We start from the raw sequence: 26,947 nt of genomic DNA, 5'->3' as shown, positions 1-26,947 counted from the left end.
AACCTTCTCTGAACTGCCTCCAAAGCAAGTATATCCTTTCGTAAATATGGAAACCAAAACTGCACGCAGTATTCCAGGTGTGGCCTCACCAATACCTTATATGGCTGTAGCAAGACTTTCCTGCTTTTAGACTCCATCCCCTTTGCAATAAAGGCCAAGATACCATTGGCCTTCCTGATCACTTGATATACCTGCATACTATCCTTTTGTGTTTCATGCACAAGTACCTCCAGGTCCCGCTGTACTGCGGCACTTTACAATCTTTCTCCATTTTAATAATAACTTGCTCTTTGATTTCTGTGTGTGTGTGGCTCAAAATTGTCAATCTCGCTCCATCCCACAAGAGCAGAAGGATGGCTGGGAGGTGGACAATGTTCACATAGGAGTACAATAATTGAGTTTCCTCCCAGCGGTTGAAGCGCTAGAATATTAGGGGTAAGTGTTGGTAGTTACAGATTCGTCACTAGTGGTTGGGAGCAGTTTGAACTGATCAGTTAAGATCAAACATGTTGGCTTAGGTGTCATCTTTTTCTTGTATCATATGGGCAACACTATGCTAATGAGCTTGTGATAACACTGATCGATGTGGAGTAAAGTTACCATCAGTTCACTTTAGTCCCAGCTTCAGAAAAGTACTCCTATGTGAACATTCTTCACCTCCCAGTTGTCCTTCTGCTCTTGTGGGACGGAGCGAGGTTGACAATTTTGAGCCCCACACACACACAAAAAGAACTGGTTTCAGAGAACAGAAACTCATTTCATGTAGAGCTCGTACATCAGCAGACAGAAAAGGCTTTGACACCATCAGCCTGGACTGGATTTGAACTCAGAGCCCAGAATAGCAAGGCTGTGTTCTGATGCATTGCAACACCCTGCCCTCAATCAGCAACCAATACGTCTAAGGTGCTTTTACACTGACTTTTGTTTAGTTCGCATTCTAAAAGTTGGTGTCCAAGAGCTGGCTGCCTGGCCCCAAAGATCTCCAGAGCTACACCCCGGAGGCAGAACCTCTAGCCGTCAATCCTCTCCAGTGCTAACCACATCATCAATTGCAGCTGAATCTCACCTAGATATCCATTTATGGCTCAATCATGATAGTCCCATGTAACACAAGAGTATAGTGTGTTGGAGGGCTTCGGAAATTAGGGGTGCAGCCTTCTAAAAGCCAAGAATGGTCAAATATTCCAGTAACAGTGTGGAAGGGAGTAGCTGGTAAGTAGGAAAGTGTTGGACTGTCAGGTAGCTGTAAAAACAGGTCTGATTTTTGTCACATCAAGACATGTAGCGATACCATTCCCTATGGTGCTGGAGAGGGCTGGAGGTCTTGATGCACAGCGGGCACCAAAGAAATAACGAGCACTTTTCCTGACCCACTGCGCTTTACAGCTAATGAAGTACTTTTGAAGTGTAGTCACACTTGTAATGCACTGGTGGCTCTATTTGTAGTTGAAAGCCATTGCCAATAAAAGCATAAGTGGCAGTTGCATGGAGGGAGATGCTGTCACCCAACTCCCTCGTATCTTACTGCAAGTGAGAAAGAGGAGCGCTGGGGTCAGGAGGAAGGCAAAAACGACCTTTGCTGTACAAGAAATTACGTGCAAAGACTCATCAAACATGGCACAAGCTGAAGCTGGAAGCAACCTCGCCATCTGGAGGTACCATTTTAAGCACGGTCTGAAACCACTGTCCTTTTGCATACAGTCCTTCGTTATACCTGGACTGCACATCAACTTGTATCTATATAGCGCCTTTAACATAGCGAAACGTCCCAAGGTGCTTCACAGGGGTATTATGAGACAAAAAATGTTGAGATTCCCCCCCCACCCCGCCCCCCAGCATTTGAAGCACTAGAATATTGGGGCTAAGCGTTGGTAGTTACAGATTTATCACTGGTGGTGAACTCAGCAGTTTCGGAGATGGTAGCCGAGGAACAAACAAACAGAAGTCAAGGCGTCCAGGCTGAGCTGCTCTTCTGCTGTTAGGGGCTTCGTCAGCAGCCACGGAGGTGAGCTCTACTCCCCCAAGAGCCATCCACCCACCCAATGCTTCTTCACCTTCCAGTAATGCAACCACCAGGCATGCCAAACAATGAAGGCCTCATGGGTGCTTCTTGGACAACTGCCACTGATGTGCGTGATCATTTTTAATATCATCTGCACATTGAGTGTGAATTCTTGCTCTTCATGAAGGCCATGGGGTTAATGTTAAAACCCTGATGTCCACATGGATGTGACTCTTTGCACCTGAGGGAATCCTGACATCTAGTGAAGGCTAGGTATCTACCTAAGGCTCGGTATCTTGTACAGCAAGATAGAAGATTGGCTGACTAACAGAAAACAGAGAATTGGGATAAAAGGGTCATTTTCAGGTTGGCAAACAGTGACTAGTGGGGTGCCACAGGGATTGGTGCTGGGGCTTCAAATATTTACAATCTATATCAATGACTTGGATGAAGGGACTGAGTGTAATGTAGCCAAATTTGCTGATGATGCAAAGTTGGGTGGGAAAGCAAGTTGTGAGAAGGAAACAAAGAATCTTCAAAGGGATATAAACAGGCTTAGTGAGTGGACAAACATTTGGCAGATGGAGATAACGTGGGAAAGTGAGAGGTTATCCACTTTGGCAGGAAAAATATAAAAGCTAATTATTTAAATGGAGAGAGATTACAAAATGCTGCAGTACAGTGGGACCTGGGGGTCCTTGTGCATGAAAAACAAGTAGTTAGTATGCAGGTACAGAAAGTAATCAGGAAGGTAAAAGGAATGTTGGCCTTTCTTGCAAGGGGGAGAGTGTATAAAAGCAGAGAAGTCCTGCTACAACTGTACAGGGTATTGGTGAGGCCACACCTGGAGTACTGTGTACAGTTTTGGTCTCCTTATAAAGGAGGGATATACTTGCATTGGAGGCAGTTCAGTGAAGGTTCATTAAGTTGATTCCTGAGATGAAGATGACTTATGAAGAAAGGTTTGAGCAGGTTGGGTCTATACTCATTGGAGTTTAGAAGAATGAGAGGTGATCTTATTGAAACAAAGAAAATACTGAGGGGGCTCGACAAGGTAGATGCAGAGAGGATGTTTCCACTCCTCCGGGAATCTAGAACTAGGGGGTATAGTTTCAGAATAAGGGGTCGCCCATTTAGAACTGAGATGAGGAGGAATTTCTTCTCTCGGGGTTGTAAATCTGTGGAAATCTCTGCCCCAGAGCTGTGGAGGCTGGGTCATTGAATATATTTAATGTGGAGAGAGACAGATTTTTGAACGGTGAGTGAGTGAAGGGTTATGGGGAGCGGGCAAGGAAGTGGAGCTGAGCCCAAGATCAGATATGATCTTATTGAATAGCTGAGCAGGCTTGAGGGGCCAAATGGCCTACTCCGGTTCCTATTTATGTTCAGCTGATGCCTCCTTTCCACAAGACAATAGATAACAGCGTTGCTCCTTGCAAACTATAGTGGTTGCCGCTTTCCTGAGACGCGTGTGCACTGCAGACTGCTTGCTGTGGCCTATAGCTCCTTGGCAGTTTCGAAGGATGCGGTAGCATGGAAACATTGTGGCGTGGTAACCTTCCCTTCTGTGGGGAGAAGTGTGCCTGATCCAGATGTTGTGTGCAGATCATTGTGCAGCGGATGGCACCAGCCTGGCCTGGTGAAGACCGGTCTAAGTGCAGGTCCTGGGATAGTGACCGGTGAAATCAAATAACCTCAACGACCATTGCAACAACAATTTGCATTTATATAGCGTCTTTATCATATAGCGCCCCAAGGCGCTTCACAGGAGCGTTAACAGACAAAATGTGACACCGAGCCACATGAGGAGATATTAGGACAAGTGACCAAAAGCTTGGTCAGAGAGGTAGGTTATAAAGGTGCATCTTGAGAGAGCGAGAGTGAGTGCGAGAGCGATTTAGCTATACCAGATAGATGGTCCATAAAAACGCTACAATATGCTTCATGCATAGTTTCTAAAACCGTTATAAATAAGGATGCAGTCTATAAAAAAATCAGAACATTGAGAGATTTTCACAGAATCATATAACATTTATTGCACAATTTTAAAAATGTAGTTTCCTCAGTAAACTCAGATTGAATACTTTCATTTGGATTTGTTCTTCCTTTGCTACTCACCTGCACAGTATTAATTACTTCGAACAACTGAGATATTGTTCCCATCTTGACTCCCCAAAGGTTTGCTTAGCATGGAGGTATGTAAATTCCATTCTCAATGCTGACACATATTTTAGTTTCAGTTCAATAACTTTCTGAAATAATGATGTGATACACTATACTACAAGTCAAAGATGGGGATGTATTGTGTACTTGGCCACTCTTCATGTAACTGTACTAAGGGGGTTTTGGTTATTAAAACTGGTTTAATGCTGCAAAGCTGAAGGAGCCCTGTTGCTTTTTGACTATTGGCCTTGCTTGATGAACGCTATGTGTGTGTGATATTAAAGCCCCTGGAAACAAACCTTGGCTCTAAAAGAATTTGAAGCAGCAGCATTGCCAACTCTCAGTTCTGTAAAATCAGCCAACTGAACCATTTGCGCAATTCAACTTTTTCTGCTCACATCAAGATAAAACCGATCAGAGAATGTGAAACAAGGCACTTGTAAGGGCACTGTTTGCACATGTAAATAAATAGAGCCGCAGAAAGACAAACACTAATTCAACCAATGCACCTCATTCTGTCAGCTTCACAATATGTGCTGAAAGATCTATCTTCGAGACAAATTCCTGTTTACTGAGGAGCTGTTTCCTAAGTTTCATGATGTGTTAGTTCTCTCCAAGCTGACTGCAAACACTGAGGCTTCATCGTCAGCTGAGTTATCCCTTTTTGTTGCAAGTTACCTTTTTTCGGTTTCTTCCCATTCACATCAAACCCCTCCTCACAAAACAAACGCAAAATGCTGCGCAGGCTGGAAATGTGAAATAAAAACAGAAAATGCAGGAAATACTCAGCTACTCAGGCAGCGTCTGTAGAGAGAAAAACAGAGATAACGTTTCAGGTTGATGACCTTTCATCCGACTTGGCAAAAATTAGAGATGTAACCAGGAGTAAGCAAATATGGAATCAGGGAAAGGAGGGAGGGGAGGAAAAAACAAAAAGGGAAGGTCTGTGATAGGATGGAAGGCAGGAGTGAATCATTTTTAAAATTTGTTCGAGATGTGGGTGCCGCTGGCAAGCCCAACCCTAATTGCCCTTGAGAAGGTGGTGGTGAGCCACCTTCTTGAACCACTGCAATCCATGTGGTGAAGGTACTCCCACAGTGCTGCTAGGGAGGGAGTTCCAGGATTTTGACCCAGCGACAATGAAGGAATGGCGATATATTTACAAATCAAGATGGTGTGTAACTTGGAAGGGAACTTGCAAGTGATGTTGTTCCCATGTGTTTGCCACCCTTGTCCTGCTAGGTGGTAGAGGTCACGGGTTTGGGAGGTGTTGCCGCCGAAGAAGCTTTGGCAAATTGCTGCAGTGCATCTTGTAGGCGGTACACACTGCAGCCACGGTGTGCTGGTGGTGGAGGGAGTGAATGTTTAAGGTGATGGATGGGTTCCCAATCAAGCGGGCTGCTTTGTCGTGGATGGTGTCAAGCTTCTAGAGTGTTGTTGGAGCTGCACTCATCCAGGCAAGTAGAGAGTATTCCATCACTCTCCTGACTTGTGCCTTGTAGATAGTGGAAAGGCTTTGGGGCGTCAGGAGGTGAGACACTCGCCACAGAATACCCAGCCTCTGATCCTCTCTTGTTGCCACAGTATTTATGCGGCTGGTCCAGTTAAGTTTCTGGTCAATGGTGACCCCCAGGATGTTGATGGTGAGGATTTCGATGATCGTAATGCCTTTGAAGGACATGGGAAGGTGGTTTGACTCTTGCTGTTGGAGATAGTCATTGCCTGGCACTTGTGTGGCACGAATGCTACTCATCAGCCCAAGCCTGAATGTTGTCCAGGTCTTGCTGCATGCGGGCATGGACTGCTTCATTGTGACAAAAGGTTTGATTGTACAAAGCAAAAGGAGATGGTAATGGGACAAGAAAAGAAACAAAAGATGAGTTTAGAGGAGATGTAAATGGCAACGGCAGAATTATTACCAGCAGCTGCTGTCCGAAAAAATGTTTATGATCTGAAATTGTTGAACTCAATGTTGAATCTGGAAGGTTGTAAAATGCCTAATCGAAAGTTGAGGTGCTGTTCCTTAAACTTGCAAAATTTGTCTTCACTATCAATCATGTCTCTCCAGGAAGATGGTTGGAGCCCTGATTTTATGCATAGAACCATAGAATGGTTACAGCACAGAAGGTTGCCATTTGGCCCATCGAGACTGTGCCAGCTCTCCAAGAGTACTTCAGCTACTAATGCTGATCCATGACCAGTCATTAAAAAATCCACAAGAGCAGTTCAGAATGATCAACCCTCCAATTTCCTCTTCAGTACCTGGCCTCTCCTTGTAATATAATACTTGCACATGGATTACATCTCATCACGCCAAAATGTCTCAAAGTGACTTCAGCCAACGAATAACATTTGAAGTCCAGTAATCCTTATTATGTAGACGAACATATTTGATGTCTCCATCAAGCACAAGTCCTTATTGCAGCAGCTACAAAAATAAGTATGTTATACCTTTGTCTCGTTCACCGCAGTCTCCTTTACAATGTTATCATTCCTCAATGTCTTTTAGTAATTGCTTTTTGGCATTTCCAAACCGAGAAAATAAACTATAAATTAATCGAATAATTAATCATAACCTAATCAAATACATCATAAAACAGTAATTTCAAATAAATGTTAGTAGGTTTCAGGGAAGCTCCTCTTTTGTGTTGGGGCGTAAAACATTGCCAGGGCAGGGCGAGAGGTTGTTCGGGGAGGACCACAGGCCTGTTACGCAGCCTGCCCAACTTTCCGCTCAAGAAGAAAATTTGTCCCTATTAAACCAGAAGTCATCATGCTGAAACAGTATGGAGCTTGGAGGGACTGAGGGAGGCCTGTAGGTTTCGATTGAAGAATGATCTGGAAGGTCAAATGGCCTCCCAGGCCTGTCTTCAACATTGTGATCTTTCTGAATGCATTGACAAATCTGAAGGAGAATCGAGATAGGTTTATTTTTTTAAAAAGGAAAAGGAGTCCACTGTATTTGTGCAGTGCCAAGTACTTTAATCTCTTACTTAAACACTCCAAGTGAAAAAACAAATGGCTGTAGTTCTAATAATCTGGTCATTATCACATTGCTGTTTGTGGGAGCTTGCTGTGCGTAAATTGGCTGATACATTTCCTGCGTTACAACACTTCAAAAAAATGACTTCATTGGCTGTAAAGTGCTTTGGGACATCCTGAGGGTGTGAAAGGCGCTATATAAATGCAAGTCTTAATTTTCTTATATTAGTGTGCTCGGGAGCAGATGGTATGAGAGCTACTTAAGAATATACTAATTTCTCTGCACTTAACCACTTGTAGTTTCAACAGTTCAGGGTCCAGGAAACAAAACAACGTGTAACACAACATAACCACTCGCCAACTTCAACCAGCCGAGGATTTTTTCAGTGCATCAAAAATAATTATACTTACTAAGTGAAAACCACAGTAACGTAAAACATTACATGTGCTTGCTCTTCTGAGACTATACCATAAAATAATATTTACTCACTACTGCATTTAATCTCTGGCAAACAACAAATCTAAGTGCCATAAATTTTTATTTCCTTCAAAGTGGAATTTATATCACAGTATTTATTCATGCATTGAGTAGCAAAAATGTCTGGCATGTTTTTAAACTGTAGGACAACAATGAGTTCTTGGACCACAAGAATTCAGAGCTAGAATAAATTGTAAAAAAACCCTCAGTGCTCTTGACCCAACCTTTTCTCCTATAAACTGGAATGACTTCAAGGAAGTAGGCCGACCCCACTGTTTGTAAAAGGCAGGGTTGATAGGATGTGATAGCAATGCTGAATGAATCAAACAGCCCGTTCCAGGACTGACACAAAGGTCCAGTACAGGGATTACTGCAAGGAATGGCAGTTGTTGGTACACTAATGTTAGGGTGTCTAACATCCAACCTTTGGGCCAAGTCCTGCCCGCAAGCTCCTTTATCCAGCCCATGAAGCCCCATCCTGGTAAATTTATTGCTGAGCGCTTGTGGACAAAGCCAACCTCGGCTCAGCTGCAGCCCTTTAAATGCCCCGGGATCAGAGGACAACAACTTAGATTCATACATCACCTTTAACATAGAATCAAACATCTCAAGATATCAGCTGTGGCTCAGAGAGTAGCACTGATGAGTCAGAAGGTTGTGGGTTCAAGTCCCATTCCAGGGACTTGAGCACAAAAAGAAATCTAGGCTGACACTCTGTGCAGAGCTGAGGGAGCACTGCTCTATCGGAGGTGGCATGGCAGTCACCCGAGCCGTCTTCCATTTTGTCTGGAGATCGAAAATGGACCGTGTCCACAGAGACACAATGTACAAATCTCTGGACAAGGGGGGAAAGGACGTTCCGAATGTGGCCCTCATCTTGATGGCCACCTTTGTGTGCGGCTGCATCAAGCTTGCATAGACCCTTCGTACGCAAACACCAAGTGTCAGTACGTGCTGAGATTCTATCTGTCCCCGGTGTTGCGAAGAACAGAAACATAGAAACATAGAAAATAGGTGCAGGAGTAGGCCATTCGGCCCTTCAAGCCTGCACTGCCATTCAATCAGTTCATGGCTGAACATGCAACTTCAGTACCCCATTCCTGCTTTCTCGCCATACCCCTTGATCCCCCTAGTAGTAAGGACTACATCTAACTTCTTTTTGAATATATTTAGTGAACTGGCCTCAACAACTTTCTGTGGTAGAGAATTCCACAGGTTCACCACTCTCTGGGTGAAGAAGTTTCTCCTCATCTCGGTCCTAAATGGCTTACCCCTTATCCTTAGACTGTGACCCCTGGTTCTGGACTTCCCCAACATTGGGAATGAGTCTGGCTAGGCTGCCGCGGAACGCTCCAACCAGTTAGACCATGCCTCATCACCTGTCCTTCGTGGAAAAGCTTTTCAAGAAAAACACCTTTGACCACAAGACCATAAAGCAGTGGTCGGCACGCAAGGTCCTGGATGCCCTACAAAAGGAGGAGACGATGGAACCTGTCGGACGGTTGCCCGAGCAGACTGTCGAACTCATTTGGCAAAATGTTTCATCGCCAGACTTTCGTACAAGCGCCAAGACGTAGCTTGGTTGACGGTGAGAAGGGCCCTACCCGACAGATCCTTCATGCACAGCTGGGGTTTCAGAAACACGGCACTCTGCCCCGAGTAGGCTGTGGTGCGGACGAGACTGACATCCATCTCCTTTGGGATTGCCCCTTTGCAAGGCAGGTCTGGAAGGAGATGCAGTGGTTGCTGTCAAGGGTTCATCCCAAGCAGCTCTGTAACACAGGACTCTGTGCTCTGCGGACTGTTCCCACGGACGCACACCAAGACAGACATCATCTGCTGCTGGAGAGCCATCAACTCGGTGAAAGACGCACTTTGTCTTGCCGAAATTTGCTGGTCTTCCAGAGCAAGGAGGTGTCCACAGCCGAGTGTTGCAGACTAGCGCAATCCAAGGTCCAGGAGTAAGTGCTGAGGGACGCACTAAAGATTGGTGCAGTCGCCACAAAGACACGATGGGGAAGAGCCACAGTTTAAGGCCCTTCCGCCACGGTAAACCCAGGGGATGGAATCAGACCCCCCTCGGGCTGTACTTGTTAATCTGCTTGTATACATAGAGCACCATGTACTGAAAACACCTGTGTTGTGCCATGTATAATGAAAGTCTCTGCACTGTTTAGTAACTTGTAAAGAAATGTAAATGTATCCCCATCCGTTCCGTGTACTGCATTCATCTGCATAGTGCTACATGTAACGTGATTCGTGATAGGTATTGAAATGTATCCTGAAATCTAATGTAAACCTGTTCTCATCTGCTCCATGTAATACCCTTATTTGCACAGTACTACATGTAACGTGATTTACGGATTGTACTAAACTGTACCTTGAAATGAAATGTACGCTAGTGCATTGTATGGAACTGCTGTCAGCATCCAAACGAATTGTATGGAATTGCTGACCACAAAGTACTGAACTATTTTTCAGTGTATTGTGAAAGTTTTATATGAATAAAGTATATTTTTGAAAAAGAACTGCTCTGTCGGAGGTGACGTCTTTCGGATGAGACATTAAATCGAGGCCCCATCTGCTTTCTCAAGTGGACTTAAAAAATCCCATGGCACTATTTTGAAGAAGAGTAGAGGAATTATCCCCGGTGTCCAGGACAATATTTACCCCACAATCAACATAGCAAAAAGGAGAGATTATCTGGTTATTATCACATTGCTGCTTGTGGGAGCTTGCTTGTGTGCAAATTGGCTGCCGCGTTTCCTACATTACAACAGTGACTACACTTCAAAAGTACTTCATTGTAAAGTGCTTTGAGACATCCAGTGGTTATGAAAGGCACTATATAAATGCAAGTCTATCTTTCTTTGTTTCAAGGTGCTTCACTGTGGGATAAGGAAAAAATGGGACGCTGGTCCGAAGGAGAAGACATTAGGAGGGGTGACCTGATCAAAAAGGGATTTTAAGGAAGATCTTAAAAGGAGGAGGGAGCTGGAGAGTTGGAGGGGTTTAGGGAGGGAATTGCAGAATGTGAGGTCTAGGCGGCTGAAGGCAGAGGGAGGAGGGGAGGCACAAGAGTCAGATCTGGAGAGTTCGGGAATATGGCGGTTGCTGGCCTGGAAAAGGTTGGTCACCGATTAGCGGGTTTATACCAAACAGAGAACAACCTTTTCGCACCAGTCAGGAAACAGCCTTTACTAGTTTCCCAGACCTGAGTAGTTTAAAGAGCTGGGGTAAAAATGTCCCCACTTACAAGCTCTGGGGAGGGGGAGAACAGCAGTGGCGGGGGGCAGTGAAGGACTAGAGGAGGAAAGGACAGGAAGAGATGGGGATATAAAGGTCAGGTGAAGTAAAGAGGAAGAGGTGGTGGAAAGCAGGGCAGAGCTCAAGTTGTGTGTGTAGGAGATGGATTCTGCAATTTTTGTGTATGGTGGATTTTACATTTTTTGCTTGTTGGGCCTCACCTTTTTGTGAATGGGGATCGAGCAATTTTCATGAATGGGAGTTTGAAGTTTCTGTTAGGAGGGTCCTTGCATATTCTGTGCATCAGGGCTTGCATTTCTGCATAATGATGTGTGACTCACTCACTGGTTTTGACACGTGTGTCTGGCCCCCAGTTGCAAGAGTTTGGACATCCTTCTAGCAGTGGATTACCGTGAACATGATTGGATGTTCTAAGTTTACCAAGTTGAACCGCAACACTGGTGCCTTACATCCAAGTCAACCTTAATATAAGTCTGACTTCAATTATGTAGGGCCCTGGTGAGACCACACCTGGAGTATTGTGTAGTTTTGGTCTCCTTAACTAAGGAAGGATATACTTGCCATAGTGAGAGCGCAACAAAGGTTCACTAGACTGATTCCTAGGATGGGGGCATTGTCCTACGTAGAGAGATCGAGTAGACTAGGCCGATAAGAGTTTAGAAGAATGAGTGGTGATCTCATTGAAACATACAACATTCTTACAGGGTTTAACAGGGTGGATGCAGGGAGGTTATTTCCCCTGGCTGGGGAGTCTAAAACCAGGGGTCACAGTCTCAAAATAAGGGATTGGCCATTTAGGATTGAGATGAGGAGAAATTTCTTCACTCAAAGGGTGGTGAATCTTTGGAATTCTCTACCCCAGAGGGCTGTGCAGTCTCAATCACTGAGTATATTCAAGATAGAGATTGATAGATTTTTGGATATTAAGAGAATCAAGGGATATGGAAATCGGGCGGGAAAGTGGATTTGAGGTAGATGATCAGCCATGATCTTATTGAATGGCGGTGCAGGCTCGAGGGGCTGAATGGCCTACTCCTATTTCTTATGTTTGTATGTTCTTTCACTCCTCAGGCTGCAACTGTCTGTTAAAACATTTTATTTCTTCTGCCAAGTTCTTGAGTTCTAAATATCACTTTCAGAAAAACACAAGTTGTGCACTTTACTCCTGGGCTCTTGTCAGTCACAGAATCATAACCAGTACATGAGCCACACAGCCTGGAATTAAACTTTAATTGCCAGGATCTCAGTTACTTTGAAATGGATGGAGCTTGGTATTATTTTAATGCTCAACTTTCTGTAATTCCTACCTGCAAGGCAGAGAAAACGCATCAACTATTGAATGTTGCAACTTTTAAGTGAAAGCACCTCTTCACATTCTGCCGCTGCTGGGTCTTTTGTTTTCAAATCATTTATTCACCCAACTAATAGGTTCTAAAAACATACTCTACACTAGCAATTCATTGTCTCACTCATGAATCTCTTCTGTGGTAACAAACCATTCGCCACGAGTTACACAGATAGTGTCTGCAAATCACAGAAACATAGAAAAACATGAAATGGGAGAAAAATACTTCATTCAGCCCCATAAGCTCATTCCTTCTGCCCCCATCAGCATTTCTTGCTGACCCTCACCTTTCCCAAAGGTACTCAACTGAAACTTCAGAATCTCTATTTAACCGTGCGGTTTACATTATTCAACCACAACTGCTCAGCTGACCATTTTCATCAGTTGTGTGGTTGGATGTAATCTCTCTGCATAGGGTGCTGCAATCACTGAATCCTTCCTACCTCTGGCTCGCCAGACAGATACTTAATACCAAAGAATGTGAAGAAGGATAAATTAAATTGAGAGAGACATCAACGCAGCAGAGCATTAGACTATCCTGCTAGACACCTCAGCCTGAATTAGGGTTGCCAACTCTGGTTGGACATACTCCTGCGAGGTGTCATCACATGACCTCAGGCCTCCAACTGCCCCGCCCCCCACAACCCCAGCCATTGGTCGCACATGTCCATCCTCGCGGTACCCTGCCTTCCTGCACCAATTGGAAATCAAATAGACTCTTCATTACCTGATTGGATGATTCTTGACTATAAGTCAAACAGCCCTTTTTCTGCATCTCTGTTTTTTTTAAACTAATAAAAAAAAATGATTTTAACACTTCTGTCTAATTTCTTGTTGCCCCAGTAATTATATTCCCGGAGTGCTGGCAGCAGTGTCCTTGAGATTAGTCTGTAATTCCTGGAGATTCCAAGGCAATCCTGGAGGGTTGGCAACCCTAGTCTGAATCCCATTCTCAGCTAATAGAAACATAGAAACATAGAAAATAGGTGGAGGAGCAGGCCTTTGAGCCTGCACCACCATTCAATAAGATCATGGCTGATCATTCCCTCAGTACCTCTTTCCTGCTTTCTCTCCATACCCCTTGATCCCCTTAGCCGTAAGGGCCATATCTAACTCCCTCTTGAATATATCCAATGAACTGGCATCAACAACTCTCTGCGGCAGGGAATTCCACAGGTTAACAACTCTCTGGGCGAAGAAGTTTCTCCTCATCTCAGTCCCAAATGGCCTACCCCTTATTCTAAGACTGTGCCCACTGGTTCTGGACTTCAACACTGGGAACAATCTACCCGCATCTAACATGTCCCGTCCTGTCAGATTCTTGTATGTTTCTATGAGATCTCCTCTCATCCTTCTAAACTCCAATGTATAAAGGCCCAGTTGATCCAGTCTCTCCTCATATGTCAGTCCAGCCATCCCGGGAATCAGTCTAGTGAACCTGCGCTGCACTCCCTCAATAGCAAGAATGTCCTTCCTCAGATTAGGAGACCAAAGCTGAACACAATATTCCAGGTGAGGACTCACTAAGACCCTGTACAACTGCAGTAAGACCTCCCTGCTCCTATACTCAAATCCCCTAGCTATGAAGGCCAACATACCATTTGCCTTCTTCACCGCCTGTTGTACTTGCATGTCAACTTTCAATGACTGATGAACCATGACACCCAGGTCTCGTTGCACCTCCCCTTTTCCTAATCTGCCACCATTCAGATAATATTCTGTCTTCGTGTTTTTGCCCCCATAGTGGATAACCTCACATTTATCTACATTATACTGCATCTGCCATGCATTTGCCCACTCACCGAACCTGTCCAAGTCACCCTGCAGCTTCTTCGCATCCCCCTCACAGCTCACACCGCCACTCAGTTTAGTGTCATCTGAAAACTTGGAGATATTACACTCAATTCCTTCATCTAAATCATTGATGTATATTGTAAATAGCTGGGGTCCCAGCACTGAGCCCTGCGGCACTCCACTAGTCACTGCCTGCCATTCTGAAAAAGACCTGTTTATCCCGACTCTCTGCTTCCCGTCTGCCAACCAGTTCTCTATCCATGTCAGTACATTACCCCCAATGCCATGTGCTTTGATTTTGCACACCAATCTCTTGTGTGGGACCTTGTCAAAAGCCTTTTGAAAGTCCAAACACACCACATCCACTGGTTCTCCCTTGTCCACTCGACTAGTTACATCCTCAAAAATTTCAAGAAGATTTGTCAAGCATGATTTCCCCTTCATAAATCCATGCTGACTTGGACCGATCCTGTCACTGCTTTCCAAATGCGCTGCTATTTCATCTTTAATAACTGATTCCAACATTTTCCCCGCTACTGATGTCAGGCTAACCGGTCTATAATTACCCGCTTTCTCTCTCCCTCCCTTTTTAAAAAGTGGTGTTACATTAGCTACCCTCCAGTCCATAGGAACTGACCCAGAGTTGATAGACTGTTGGAAAATGATCACCAATGCATCCACTATTTCTAGGGCCACTTTCTTAAGTATTCTGGGATACAGACTATCAGGCCCCTGGGATTTATCGGCCTTCAATCCCATCAATTTCCCTAACAGAATTTCCCGCTTGAGAAGGATATCCTTCAGTTCCTCCTGCTCACTAGACCCTCGGTCCCCTAGTACTTCCGGAAGGTTATTTGTGTCTTCCTTCCATGAAGACAGAACCAAAGTATTTGTTCAATTGATCTGCCATTTCTTTGTTCCCCATTATAAATTCACCTGAATCCGACTGCAAGGGACCTACATTTCTCTTCACTAATCTTTTTCTCTTCACATATCTATAGAAGCTTTTGCAGTCAGTTTTTATGTTTCCGGCAAGCTTCCTCTCATACTCTATTTTCCCCCTCTTAATTAAACCCTTTGTCCTCCTCTGCTGAATTCTAAATTTCTCCCAGTCCTCAGGTTTGCTGCTTTTTCTGGCCAATTTTTATGTCTCTTCCTTGGATTTAACACTATCCTTAATTTATTTTGTTAGCCACGGTTGAGCCACCTTCCCCGTTTTATTTTTACTCCAGACAGGGATGTACAATTGCTGACATTCATCCATGTGATCTTTAAATGTTTGCCATTGCCTATCCAACGTCAACCCTTTAATTATCATTTGCCAGTCTATTCTAGCCAATTCACGCCTCAAACCATGGGTGGAGCCACGAAACACCAAAGGGCAGAAAATGGCGGCGGGAGCCGTGCACAGGCCACCAAACAGCAGCAGTGAGGCTGGGGACAGCATCAAACAAGAAACAAGGGATGCATACAACAAAGGCACAGCAGCCACCATGGGCGACCCCAATCCACATATAGACTCGGCCAACCAAACAGGCAGCAATACGGTGGAGGATAACCTCCCGGAGAGCACCAGGGATGGCCCTCCCGATCAACACGTCGAAGAACCAACTAAAGAGCCAGCCATCCCAGATCGGGCGACGTGCAACGAGAAGGGACCAACCAGCAATCCCGCTGCACGAGGCCCCCTGAGGAAGAGCGACCACAACACGGCAGAACTCCCCACCAAGATGGAGAGCGACACAGCCAATCCAGAAACCAGGGTCCCAAATCCAAGGAAAGCGAACTTCGACGGCATGAGGCATGAATTGGCTAGAATAGACTGGCAAATGATACTTAAAGGGTTGACGGTGGCTAGGCAATGGCAAACATTTATAGATCACATAGTTGAACTTCAACAATTGTACATCCCTGTCTGGAGTAAAAGTAAAACTGGGAAGGTGGCTCAACCGTGGCTAACAAGGGAAATTAAGGATAGTGTTGGATCCAAGGAAGAGGCATATAAATTGAATAGTCAACCATCTTCCTCTAGTGGATCTGGTTCATCGGTTCTCAGTTAGACCATGAGATGGAATGTCACGTGATAGAGAGTGGAGCACTCCCATTTTGATGTCAACCCTGAGCCACAAATCATGTATCCCCATTAGTTGATGATGGTTGTGAGATGGTCAGCGGCTTATATTGTTTTACTTCCTGGCTACTGGGGGGCAGCGTGGAAGTGGATAAGCAACAGATATGGATAAGTAAAAGTATTTGTTCTCATTTTTAAGTTTAAGCTTCAGATCAAAAAAAATCTTAAGCTACGTCATTAATGATTGGTTAGTTTTGAGACAATTCCTGTTTCAGATTAACAACTGGAAAAGACCTTATCTAAGGATAAGCTGATTGTTGGCTACGAAGTGCTCCATCATATCTCTTTAACATTTCCTCCACAAGCACCAAACATTTTATCTCTGGTTATTAATTCACACGGTCTGCCTGTTGCCAACTGTCAATCATCAATCGTCATACCAGCAGCTGAGTGAAACACATACTGAAACTTCCCTTTGCCATTGCGTTAATGTTATTTTCCCCCTCGTATATTGTTGAATTGGCCAGCTTAATGTTTGGAGACAGCCACATGGATTTGCACACGTGCTACATCTATATTTCAGTGTGAATGAGTACTTCTAATTGCGGACTCTATTCTCAGGTTTCATCAATGATGGGTCATACTAACTAATAGCTCGATTACCACAACAATTTTCCATGCGTTTCATAACCAGAGTGGCATGATTTAACTCCAAGGCCAGTAAAACACTGACAAAACCTAAGTTATAACTCAACAACTTTACCTATAGGATCCTGAAGGACATGTTCCAACAGCGGAACCTATTTACACATCAGGTGGGGATTGAGTCCCAACGCAACAGGGGCCAAGTTTTAGGATGAAAATGTAAGTGTGTTTACTGGGCAGGGAAGACAGTAACTCAGCTTTGAAACGAAATATCAAAGGCAAACTAAAATGAACATAACTTTGTTACAACCCTAATTACAGCTGGCAGAAATACTTGCAATGTAAAAAAAAAATTGATTTTAAAAAGGCATGCGTATAACTATTGTATTTTATCCAAGCAACTTTTTGTATTCTTAAGAAATTATTTAAAAATATCTAAATCACAAATGAGTTTGAACTTCATCAGCATCACAATATTATAATTGTGTTTTTAAAAGAAGTTTTAACAACAATTTCCCCTCTATCCCTGTGTGGGTCTCACTCACATGGTCTGTAGAGTTTTGGAGGTGCTTTAGACTGGAGTTATACTGCACTCTGAGCTCAATGCAGTGTGGGGAGGCCTCACACATCAGTGCTTTAGCACATCTGGCAAACTGCAGCACTATTTTTGTGTTGATAAGCACCTGAACACCGCTATTTACCAATGCGAAAGTGGTGGTGTGGGTGTTCAGGATAAATGGGACATTTTATGATGAAACTAAGTTTAAGCATTTCTCTTGATGCTCAGGACCTAACCCATCCCAGTACCCAAAGTGCTGCTCCCAATTGTGCCACTAAGTTCAGCATCTGTTGCTGCCCCCGCCAAAGACCAGTTTAGCCCAAGCAAGAATCTATGTCTAAATTAACAGCTGTTGAGGCTTTTGCGAGCATCTGTTAGTTGCAGCCGCTTCAGCGCACTCTGGAAACCCCCGAAACAAAAAATCTCATCTTACATTTTATCCCTGTCCTTTCACCTTTGTTGCCATTCGTATGTCATCACATTTTATGGCCGTGCTTTTATTTTCCTGTTTTCTAACTAAACATCCCACCACCCCCACCCTGTTAGATGGACAGTTGAAACACTGCTACAGAAATAGATTGTTCAGTGGAGTATAACTGTGACAAGGCACAAATAGGGGCAGCAACCCACTGAGAGCATCTGCAGAGAACAGCGCACAAAGAACTGTTGTTTGAGAGGGGGGGAAAACAGTCAGTCAAAACACTGACTCCACTAAGGTTTCAGGTTTGTTCTGGTGTGGCTGTCCCCGGCAATCAAATGCAGATGCCTTTAATGACAGTCAGTCCGGCAACAAGAATGACCAAATGTTAACTCTTTGAATACTGAAGGACTGCTGCAGACTAGCACCTTGTATTGAAACATTTCTCTTTGCAGAGTAGCACTACATGCTCGGGTCCCACTGCTCTGGATCGCAAAGCCATTGGACGGGGATTGTGACCCAGATGCCCGCGTGATGAACTCTCAAAATTGGCTTCAGGAGCACTATGCAGTAAAAGTGTTTCCACACCGGGATAGCCAACTCAGGCTGCGTTTGTACACTTTCTACAGGCTAAATGTGGTGGCGCTAGCATGGGTACGAGTACAGATTGGCCACATTCACGTCCTGCTCATTTAAGAGTATGAGAGTTATGTAAGGGGGGTGGTGAGGAGAAGTCTTCAAGAACGAGAGAGATACACCTTTCAAATGTCACTTTAACAGTGTGTATCATTAACATTTGAAACAAATGATGCATTAATGCTCGTCCTTGTACTGCACAAGCCTACATTTAGGTGTAAACTAAATGCACTCTCAGTATTACTTTGATTAATTGATTTAAGTTACAAATTCCCACATCTGCGACACAAAATTTAGATACAACACAAGAATTTCAGCAAAATATGAAATCATCACTAATCAATCCAACAACCTTCGATCATCTTGTGACTCGCAGAGAGTGTCTGCATTAATACAACTGGCCAGTGAAAGAGTTAGCATGTTGCTGCTTTGCCTCAGTGGCTGAATTAGGATAAGATGTCAAGGTTTATGTTGCAAATTTGTGTTACTTTTACTGAGAACCCACAATATTGTGTACAGAGCAGCAGTGTGTATGGCTGAACCACAGGCAATCTAATCCACGTATGCTTGCCGTACATGTAGGATGGGTCATGACACATACACCAGAAGCAAACCGAAGGTCGGGGAGGTGACACAAGATTCATCCGGCTATTGCTGGGGTTCCTTCCTTGAAAACTGAAAATCATGCTTAGGTTGCTTGAACAGAAGAATAAAAATGATCTTGAAACTCAGTACAGGTTGAACCTCCCTTATCCAGAACTCTCTTATCCAGAACCACCCCTCGGCCAGAACCATTCCCGGTCTCCAGGTGGCGCATGCGCAGAACTCCGACAAGAACAAATTGAAGTCCTTCCTCGCTGCCGACTCCCGCAATCGTTGGCCTGACCCCGCGATCCACCGCCCCCCTCTTCCCCCATGATCGCTCTGCCGTACTCCCAGCCCCAATATCCCCTTGCTCAGTACCTGTACCATCCAATTTAATGTGACCACTCCTCGTCTGGAAAAATCCCTTATCCAGAACAGGCCAGGTCCCGAGGGTCTAGACAAGGGAGGTTCAACCTGTACAAATACCCTCAATAATTGTTTTTGGCTTATTTCCTGAACATTGTAGTTCAGTAATACATTTCTACTTCAACTTACCACCAGGACACAGCCAAGAGAATATGACAGTAATCACGAGTGCTGCTGTCTAATGAGGAAAAAGCCTGCTCGCATTCTGCAAAGTGCAAATTATTTCCAGTATTAAAGAGCTAAAGGCTTTGAAGTGTCTTTGAAACACAGGAAGAATGTGGTTTTCAAACTCTTCAAAATATTGTACACAGAACTTCTGCACATAACACAGGCACAAGTCACGACTGGGACAAGATGCTCACAGCCAACCTATTCCCAGCCACTCAAACTGGTTCCAAGTGGAAGCGTGAGAAATCACCTGGGTAGACTCACCTAGTGACTTCCTTCCTTCTCTATGGAGAAGCACTTGGTCCTGGCTCTGATGGGCCTGCTGAGACTAGCAACGCACCCTGCTGGAAATAATGACCGTAACCCGTCGAGGACCACTCTGGAGTGCAGGAGTAGTTGCGTCCCGAGCACGGATTACGCTTGGAGAATTTATACAAAGTCGTGGATCTCTCGGTAACATTTGCAACAAAAATCAAAGATCCTCCTCCTCCCCTCACATGACGGAGGTGTCACTGCAAATGGCGATGCGACAATCGCTGTGCCTTGGACGGTGGTGATAGCAAAAGAAACAAATTTGTCAGCCTTGATGGTGATATCTGAGGAAGTGAACTGGAAGAAATTCAAGAATGCGTGATATATAGTTAGGAAGATAATAGTTGACTGATGCAGAGTGTTAAAATGCAACATAATGCCAAGACGTGTTGCCTTTAAAAACAATTTCAACAAGTCTGTTATCATCTGCTTCCTTGAACCCGGTGACAGTTTTGTAACATTTCACATCAGCAGATTGTTCTCCCTCAGTGTCATCAATCCCCCCCTCCCCCAGAACCTGAAAGCAGAGCGAGAGAGAGAGAGAGAGAGCAGGAACAAAATGTCAGCACTCTTGAACCCTGCGCAAGCTCACCTGCCGGTCACTGAAGCACTGCGGTGGCTCCCCACCCCCCCAGTCGGCCTTCTCCCTGGACGGGATGTGCCCCTATAGGAGCCCCAGCTGAAAGCTGAAACTCATTACCCAGGCAGCAGGCAGGTTCACATTTCAGCCTCGGCTGCAGCTCAAGCTGAGCTGCGAAGGAAGACATTTCTTTTATAATGAGCTTACAATCGCCTTCCATTTGAACCCTTTCCACAGTCGCAGTACTGACAAAAGAAAAGCAAAATTACTGAGATATTTGCTGGAAATAATTCAAAGAGCTAAACACATTTCTGGAAGGAGATGGTAGCTGTTGAAAGTGTTGTAGTGATCGGTAATATGAGTATGGCTAAGATGTTTCTTGCTTTTTTAAAGTAACTAAAGCTTACTGTTGTAGCACTGAAAATCAGATCATTATTTCTGTACTATATTAAATGGGACAATAATTCCAACATAAACGCAGTAAAATGTGCTATTTTTAATGCTGGTGAATGAAAACTATTGCTCCCCAAGAACTCCTGGTCTTTTCCACCAATTAAAAGATAATCAAGCAGCCTAGCTCAGAGGCCTGACCTGCTTCTCCCCAGACAATCCCTCACCCTCTCTACATATAATGTGTTTAATCCAGCACGGAATTATTAGCACCACTGCAAGCAAGTGGAAAAGAACGTGCTCAGAATCTCTAAGTGCAGTACCCTGTATATGGAATGGCGTCTGGAGAAATCTATTACATTAATGCAAAGGGTGCTGTTAATGTAAAGTAATTGAATTTTGCTCATATACGTTTCCTCATTTGGCTCTTTTGAAACTCAGTAGGATGTTGCGATATAATTAATTTGCAGTCAGTCTGAGCCTGTTCCTTCGCGAATTGTCTGTGCTACAATCATAGGCGGCCCCTCGAATGATGATGACGTGCTTCCACAAAAGTTCACAGATGTTTCAATGAAGGACCCAATGTTCCAGTCCTGAACTGCAATTGAGGGGGTGGAAGATGCCTGTGCATGGATTTAAAAAAAAAAGTGTGTGGTGACCGCTGCACATCAGCCACCACACGGGCTTGACCGAGCTCGGCCTTTATCCAGTGGCAAGGGTTAACCAAGACGACTGCAGACCTGCTCTGCTGCATAGACCTAGTGTGCACACATATCGCAGCGTGGGCAGGCTGGTGCTGCCCCTGGGCCCTCGGCTCTTCTGGGCCCTGTACCCTCATTCGTCACACCTTTGCCCACGATATTCCAGAGCCCGGCGCTCCAGCTCTATTTATAGCCCCGACCTGCGGTGGTGTTCACACACAGGTCGGGGCGGCCCACGTGAGAGAGCACAGACAGTCCAAAATTCTGCTCCCACCCCAGGTCTACAGGGAAAGAATGACCGATTTTGAATTTCCATCACCTACAAGTCAGTGGGTAGCACTCTTGCCTCGGAGTCAGAAGGTTGTGGGTTCAAGTTCCACTCCAGAGACTTGAGCACAAAAATCTAGGCCGACACTCCAGTGCAGTGCTGAGGGAGTGCTGCACAGTCGGAGGTGCCGTCTTTCGGATGAGACGTTAAACCGAGGCCCCGTCTGCTCTCAGGTGGACGTGAAAGATCATATGGCACTATTTCGAAGAACGGGGGAAGTTATAACCGGTGTCCTGGCTGATGTTGAAGCTAGATACTCTTATTATTCCAATATCATTTCTACTTAGATTGGAATATCAAGGCCTAGTCATGATGTCTTGCACTGCCAAATAATCTGATACTTACATTTTCAGTAACTGTGAAAAATAGTCAATAGGGCATGACACTCGCAGCCAATTGGTGCCTGTACAGTAACACTACCATACCCCAACAAGCATCGGCACCTTCAGGAGAGGAAAGCTGGACCGTTTTCTCCTCATTTGTGATGCTTATAGAGACAGTGGCTAAACAGAACTGCAACCATAATAAACAGGAGATTCTTGCTTTGCAAAACACAGATCCCAATCGAAGTTAACCAATCTTTTCTCTTGCTCTGTGTCTCCAACATTTGCTGTTCCTATTATCAGATTTTCAGCAGTGTTCCTTCTTATTGACACAATCCCAAACTGTTCTGATCCATTTTAATGCCTCTGGAGTTATTGAGTTACAGTGAACTTAATAGGATGAAGGGCGGAAGAGTTTCCTCATAGAAAGGAAACACCTGTACTCTGTTCCACTTACCCTTCCCTTACATCTCCAGTCACTACAGCACACAATGTATTTCCCGCAGCAAATGCACAGGATATTGCTTGATTGGCCTAATAAAACGTGTATGGCGATAGTTCCATTAGATATTTGCAGAGTTAAGGATCTAGGACAATTGGCCCATTAAAGAAAAGAAAATGGCTGCTAACCTGCTGATCTAATAAAGCCTCCTGTACTAAAGGCTTTTGGCTATAGCATTTGCAATGCAGCAAAACCAATGCCTGTTATTACTGTATGTATCCAACTATGCAGATCTCGAATTGAGAGCATCGAGTGCCCTAGAATATCAATGAGAAAACTGCAAGCTTTTTTGATGAGTTTTAATTTTTCCAGCCTGGATACAGAGTTTATTTTCATAGAATCGCAGTACTTGGCCACATTTTGTCGTATCCTTTGTCACTTGACTGTTTCTCATCCGTTGGTGAGAAAACCATAATCTAATAAAAACAACATCATGCTGAGACAGTCCCTCAGAGTTGAGGATGTCTTTCTTCCACTCTAAAAGTGAGTTCTCAGGTGACTGAGCAGTCCCATGTGGTACCTACAATCTCTGTCACAGGTGGGGCAGACAGTGGTTGAGGGAAAGGGTGTGTGGGGAGCCTGGGTTGACGCATTCTCCTTCCGCTGTCTACGCTTGGTTTCTGCTTGTTCTCGGCGATGGGACCTGAAGAGCTCAGCGCCCTCCCGGATGCTCTTCCTCCATTTTGGACGGTCGTGGGCCAGGGATTCCCAGGAGTCGGTGGGGATGTTGCACTTTATCAAGGAGGCTTTGAGGGTGTCCTTGAAGCGTTTCCTCTGCCCACCTGGGGCTCGCTTGCCGTGTCGAAGCTCCACGTAGGGCGCTTGCTTTGGGAGTCTCGTGTCAGGCACGTGGGCAATGTGGCCCGTCCAACAGAGCTGATCGAGCGTGGTCAACGCTTCAATGCTGGGGATGTTGGCCTGAGCGAGAACACGGACGTTGGTGCGCCTATCCTGCCAATGGATTTGCAGGATCTTGCGGAGGCAGCGCTGGTGGTACTTCTCCAGTGTTTTGAAGTGTCTGCTGTATATAGTCCACATCTCTGAGGCATATGGGAGGGCGGGTATCACTATTGCCCAGTAGACCATGAGCTTGGTGCCGGATTTGAGGTCCTGGTCTTCAAACACTCTCTTCCTCAGGCGACCGAAGGCTGCACTGGTGCACTGATGGCGGTGTTGGACCTCATCATCAATGTCTGCTCTTGCTGACAGTAGCTCCCGAGGTATGGAAAATGGTCCACGTTGTCCAAGGCCTCGTCGTGGATTTTGATAATCAGGGGGCAGTGCTGTGTGGCGGGGGCAGGTTGGTAGAGGACCTTTGCCTTGCGGATGTTTAGCGTAAGGCCCATGGTCTCGTACACCTCAGTGAAGGTGTTGATGATGGCTTGGAGTTCGGCCTCCGAGTGTGCGCAGATGCAAGACGTAATAAAAACATATACTGAAGAGCAATATTAGAATTTAAGTTCTAAATAAAAATGGTGAATAAAGTAAAATAAACTGGACTCATGCCTTTTTGAACTTCATTATTGTTCCACGTGTAATAATCACCCCAACCGTATAATATGTATATTGAGCGGCGGCCTGGGAGCAGCGTGGCGGCATACCACTGCAAGGTACAGCGCGAGCAGGTCCAGGAGGGTGATGGCTGTGAAGAGGGCGATTGGATTGGACGTCACCATACCCAGGTCAGTGATTGGAGTGTGGACAGTACAGCAGGTGCGGCGAGAGATTAGAGAGCGATGTGATCGGGGTCCACAAGAGAAGTGAGGTCGGGGCCCAGAAGAGATGTGGGCCCAGGGGCAGCACGGGCCAACCCACACTGCGATATGTGCGCGCACTAGGTCCGTGCAGCAGAGCTGGTCTCCAGTCGACTTGGTTAGCCCTTGCCACTGGACAAGACCAAGCTCTGTCAAGCCTGTGTGGTTGCTGGTGTGCAACGGCCACCACACGTTAAAAAAATCCACGCACAGGCATCTTCCACCCTTCAAGATGCAGTTTGAGACCTGGAACATTCGGTCCTTCTTTGAAACACTTGTGAAATCATTGAACTCATCCCTTTTTAGCGTGGAAGCAAGTCATCCTCGATTCGAGGGACCGCCTAAGAAGAATAATATTCAACACAAGCTAGGTGATATACAATAGTTGGAATGCTCTGAAATGTAAACACTTATTTGGTCCTTGTTAGCAAATACTTCAATTAACTTCATCAGTGTAGGTGTAAGGGATTGAAATAACGCCCATGGGTAATGGTGCAATAAAAAAATGTATATTAAATTTACCGAACTGAATTCATGCACGTTAGAATGTCTGATCTGGATTTAGTAGGTTACCACACTGCCAGCAGTGCCTGGTCTTCGCAGCGGAGCTTGGTCTCCAGTCGTCTTGGACCCCCTTGCCACTGGATCAAGACCTTGGTCTGCTAAGCCCGTGTGGTAACCGGTGTGCAACAGCCACTCTAAGTTAAAAGAACTCACGCACAGGTATCTTCCACTCTTCAAAACGAAGTTCGGGACCTGGAACGTCAGGACCCTCATGGACAATTCAGTCACCTGAGAACTCACTTTTGGAGCGGAAGCAAGTCTTCCTCGATTTCGAGGGACTGCCTATGATGATGATGAGGTGGGGCACTGAATCGTATAAACTAGAAAATCTGGGGATCAATCCCAGGTCTTTACTGTTTGCTCTTAGCTGAAGTAGCAGTGAAGAACGAACAAACGTGCATTTAAATGGCACCTTACACAACCTCAGAAACATAGAAACATAGAAAATAGGTGCAGGAGTCGAACATTCGGCCCTTCGAGCCTGCACCACCATTCAATAAGATCATGGCTGATCATTCCCTCAGAACCCCTTTGCTGCTTTCTCTCCATACCCCTTGATCCCTTTAGCCGTAAGGGCCATATCTAACTCCCTCTTGAATAAATCCAATGAACTGGCATCAACAACTCTCTGCGGTAGGGAATGCCACAGGTTAACAATTCAGTGAAGAAGTTTCTCCTCATCTCAGTCCTAAATGGCCTATCCCTTATCCTAAGACTGTGTCCCCTGGTTCTGGACTTCCCCAACATTGGGAACAATCTACTCACATCTAACATGTCCAGTCCCGTCAGAAACTTGTATGTTTCTATGAGATCCCCTCTCATCCTTCTAAACTCCAGTGTATAAAGGCCCAGTTGATCCAGTCTCTCCGCATATGTCAATCCGGCCATCCCGGGAATCAGTCTGGTGAACCTTCGCTGCACTCCCTCAATAGCAAGAACGTCCTTCCACATATTAGGAGACCAAAACTGAACACAATATTCCAGGTGAGGCCTCACCAAGGCCTTCTACAACTGCAGTAAGACCTCCCTGCTCCTGTACTCAAATCCCCTCGCTATGAAGACCAACATACCATTTGCTTCTTCACCGCCTGCTGTACCTGTATGCCAACTTTCAATGACTGATGGACCATGACACCCAGGTCTCGTTGTACCTCCCCTTTTCCTAATCTGCCACCATTCAGATAATATCCTGTCTTCGTGTTTTTGCCCCTAAAGTGGATAACCTCACATTTATCCACATTATACTGCATCTGCCATGCATTTTCCCACTCACCTAACCTGTCCAAGTCACCCTGCAGCCTCTTCGCGTCCCCCTCACAGCTCACACCGCCACCCAGTTTAATGTCATCTGCAAACTTGGAGATATGACACTCAATTCCTTCATCTAAATCATTGATGTATATTGTAAAGAGCTGGGATCCCAGCACTGAGCCCTGCGACATTCCACTAGTCACTGCTTACCATTCTGAAAAGGACCCATTTATCCCGACTCTCTGCTTCCTGTCTACCAACCAGTTCTCTATCCACATCTGTATATAACCCCCAATACCATGTGCTTTGATTTTGCATACCAATCTCTTGTGTGGGACCTTGTCAAAAGCCTTTTGAAAGTCCAAACACACCACATCCACTGGTTCTCCTTTGTCCATTCTACTAGATACATCCTCAAAAAATTCCAGAAGATTTGTCAAGCATGATTTCCCCTTCATAAATCCATGCTGACTTGGACCGATCCGGTCACTGCTTTCCAAATGCGCTGCTATTTCATCCTTAATAATTGATTCCAACAATTTCCCCACCACTGATGTCAGGCTAACTGATCCATAATTACCCGCTTTCTCTCTCCTTCCCTTTTTAAAAAGTGGTGTTACATTAGCTACCCTCCAGTCCATAGGAACTGATCCCAAGTCGATAGACTGTTGGAAAATGATCACCAATGCATCCACTATTTCTA

At 45.0% G+C, this 26,947-nt stretch overlaps 1 protein-coding gene across 6 annotated transcripts in view; it reads right to left on the bottom strand.

Annotated features, from left to right (window-relative positions):
• septin12 (septin 12) overlaps positions 1 to 26,947 on the bottom strand; it is a 429,590-nt gene that overhangs the window by 182,542 nt on the left and 220,101 nt on the right. Inside the window, exon 1 of one of the 6 annotated variants that reach the window (XM_070901071.1) lies at positions 20,444 to 20,499. The exons of 4 other annotated variants lie outside the window; for them this stretch is intronic. The gene's annotated coding sequence lies outside the window, so the exon portion shown is untranslated. Of the gene's footprint in view, positions 1 to 19,803; positions 20,306 to 20,443; positions 20,500 to 26,947 lie in introns of those variants that run through there. One more of the 6 variants, XM_070901068.1, reaches the window with a different exon arrangement.

This window comes from Pristiophorus japonicus, chromosome 15 (assembly GCF_044704955.1).
Source record: "Pristiophorus japonicus isolate sPriJap1 chromosome 15, sPriJap1.hap1, whole genome shotgun sequence".
NCBI classification, from domain to species: Eukaryota; Metazoa; Chordata; class Chondrichthyes; family Pristiophoridae; genus Pristiophorus; species Pristiophorus japonicus.
This window is presented reverse-complemented; position numbering and strand designations above follow the sequence as displayed.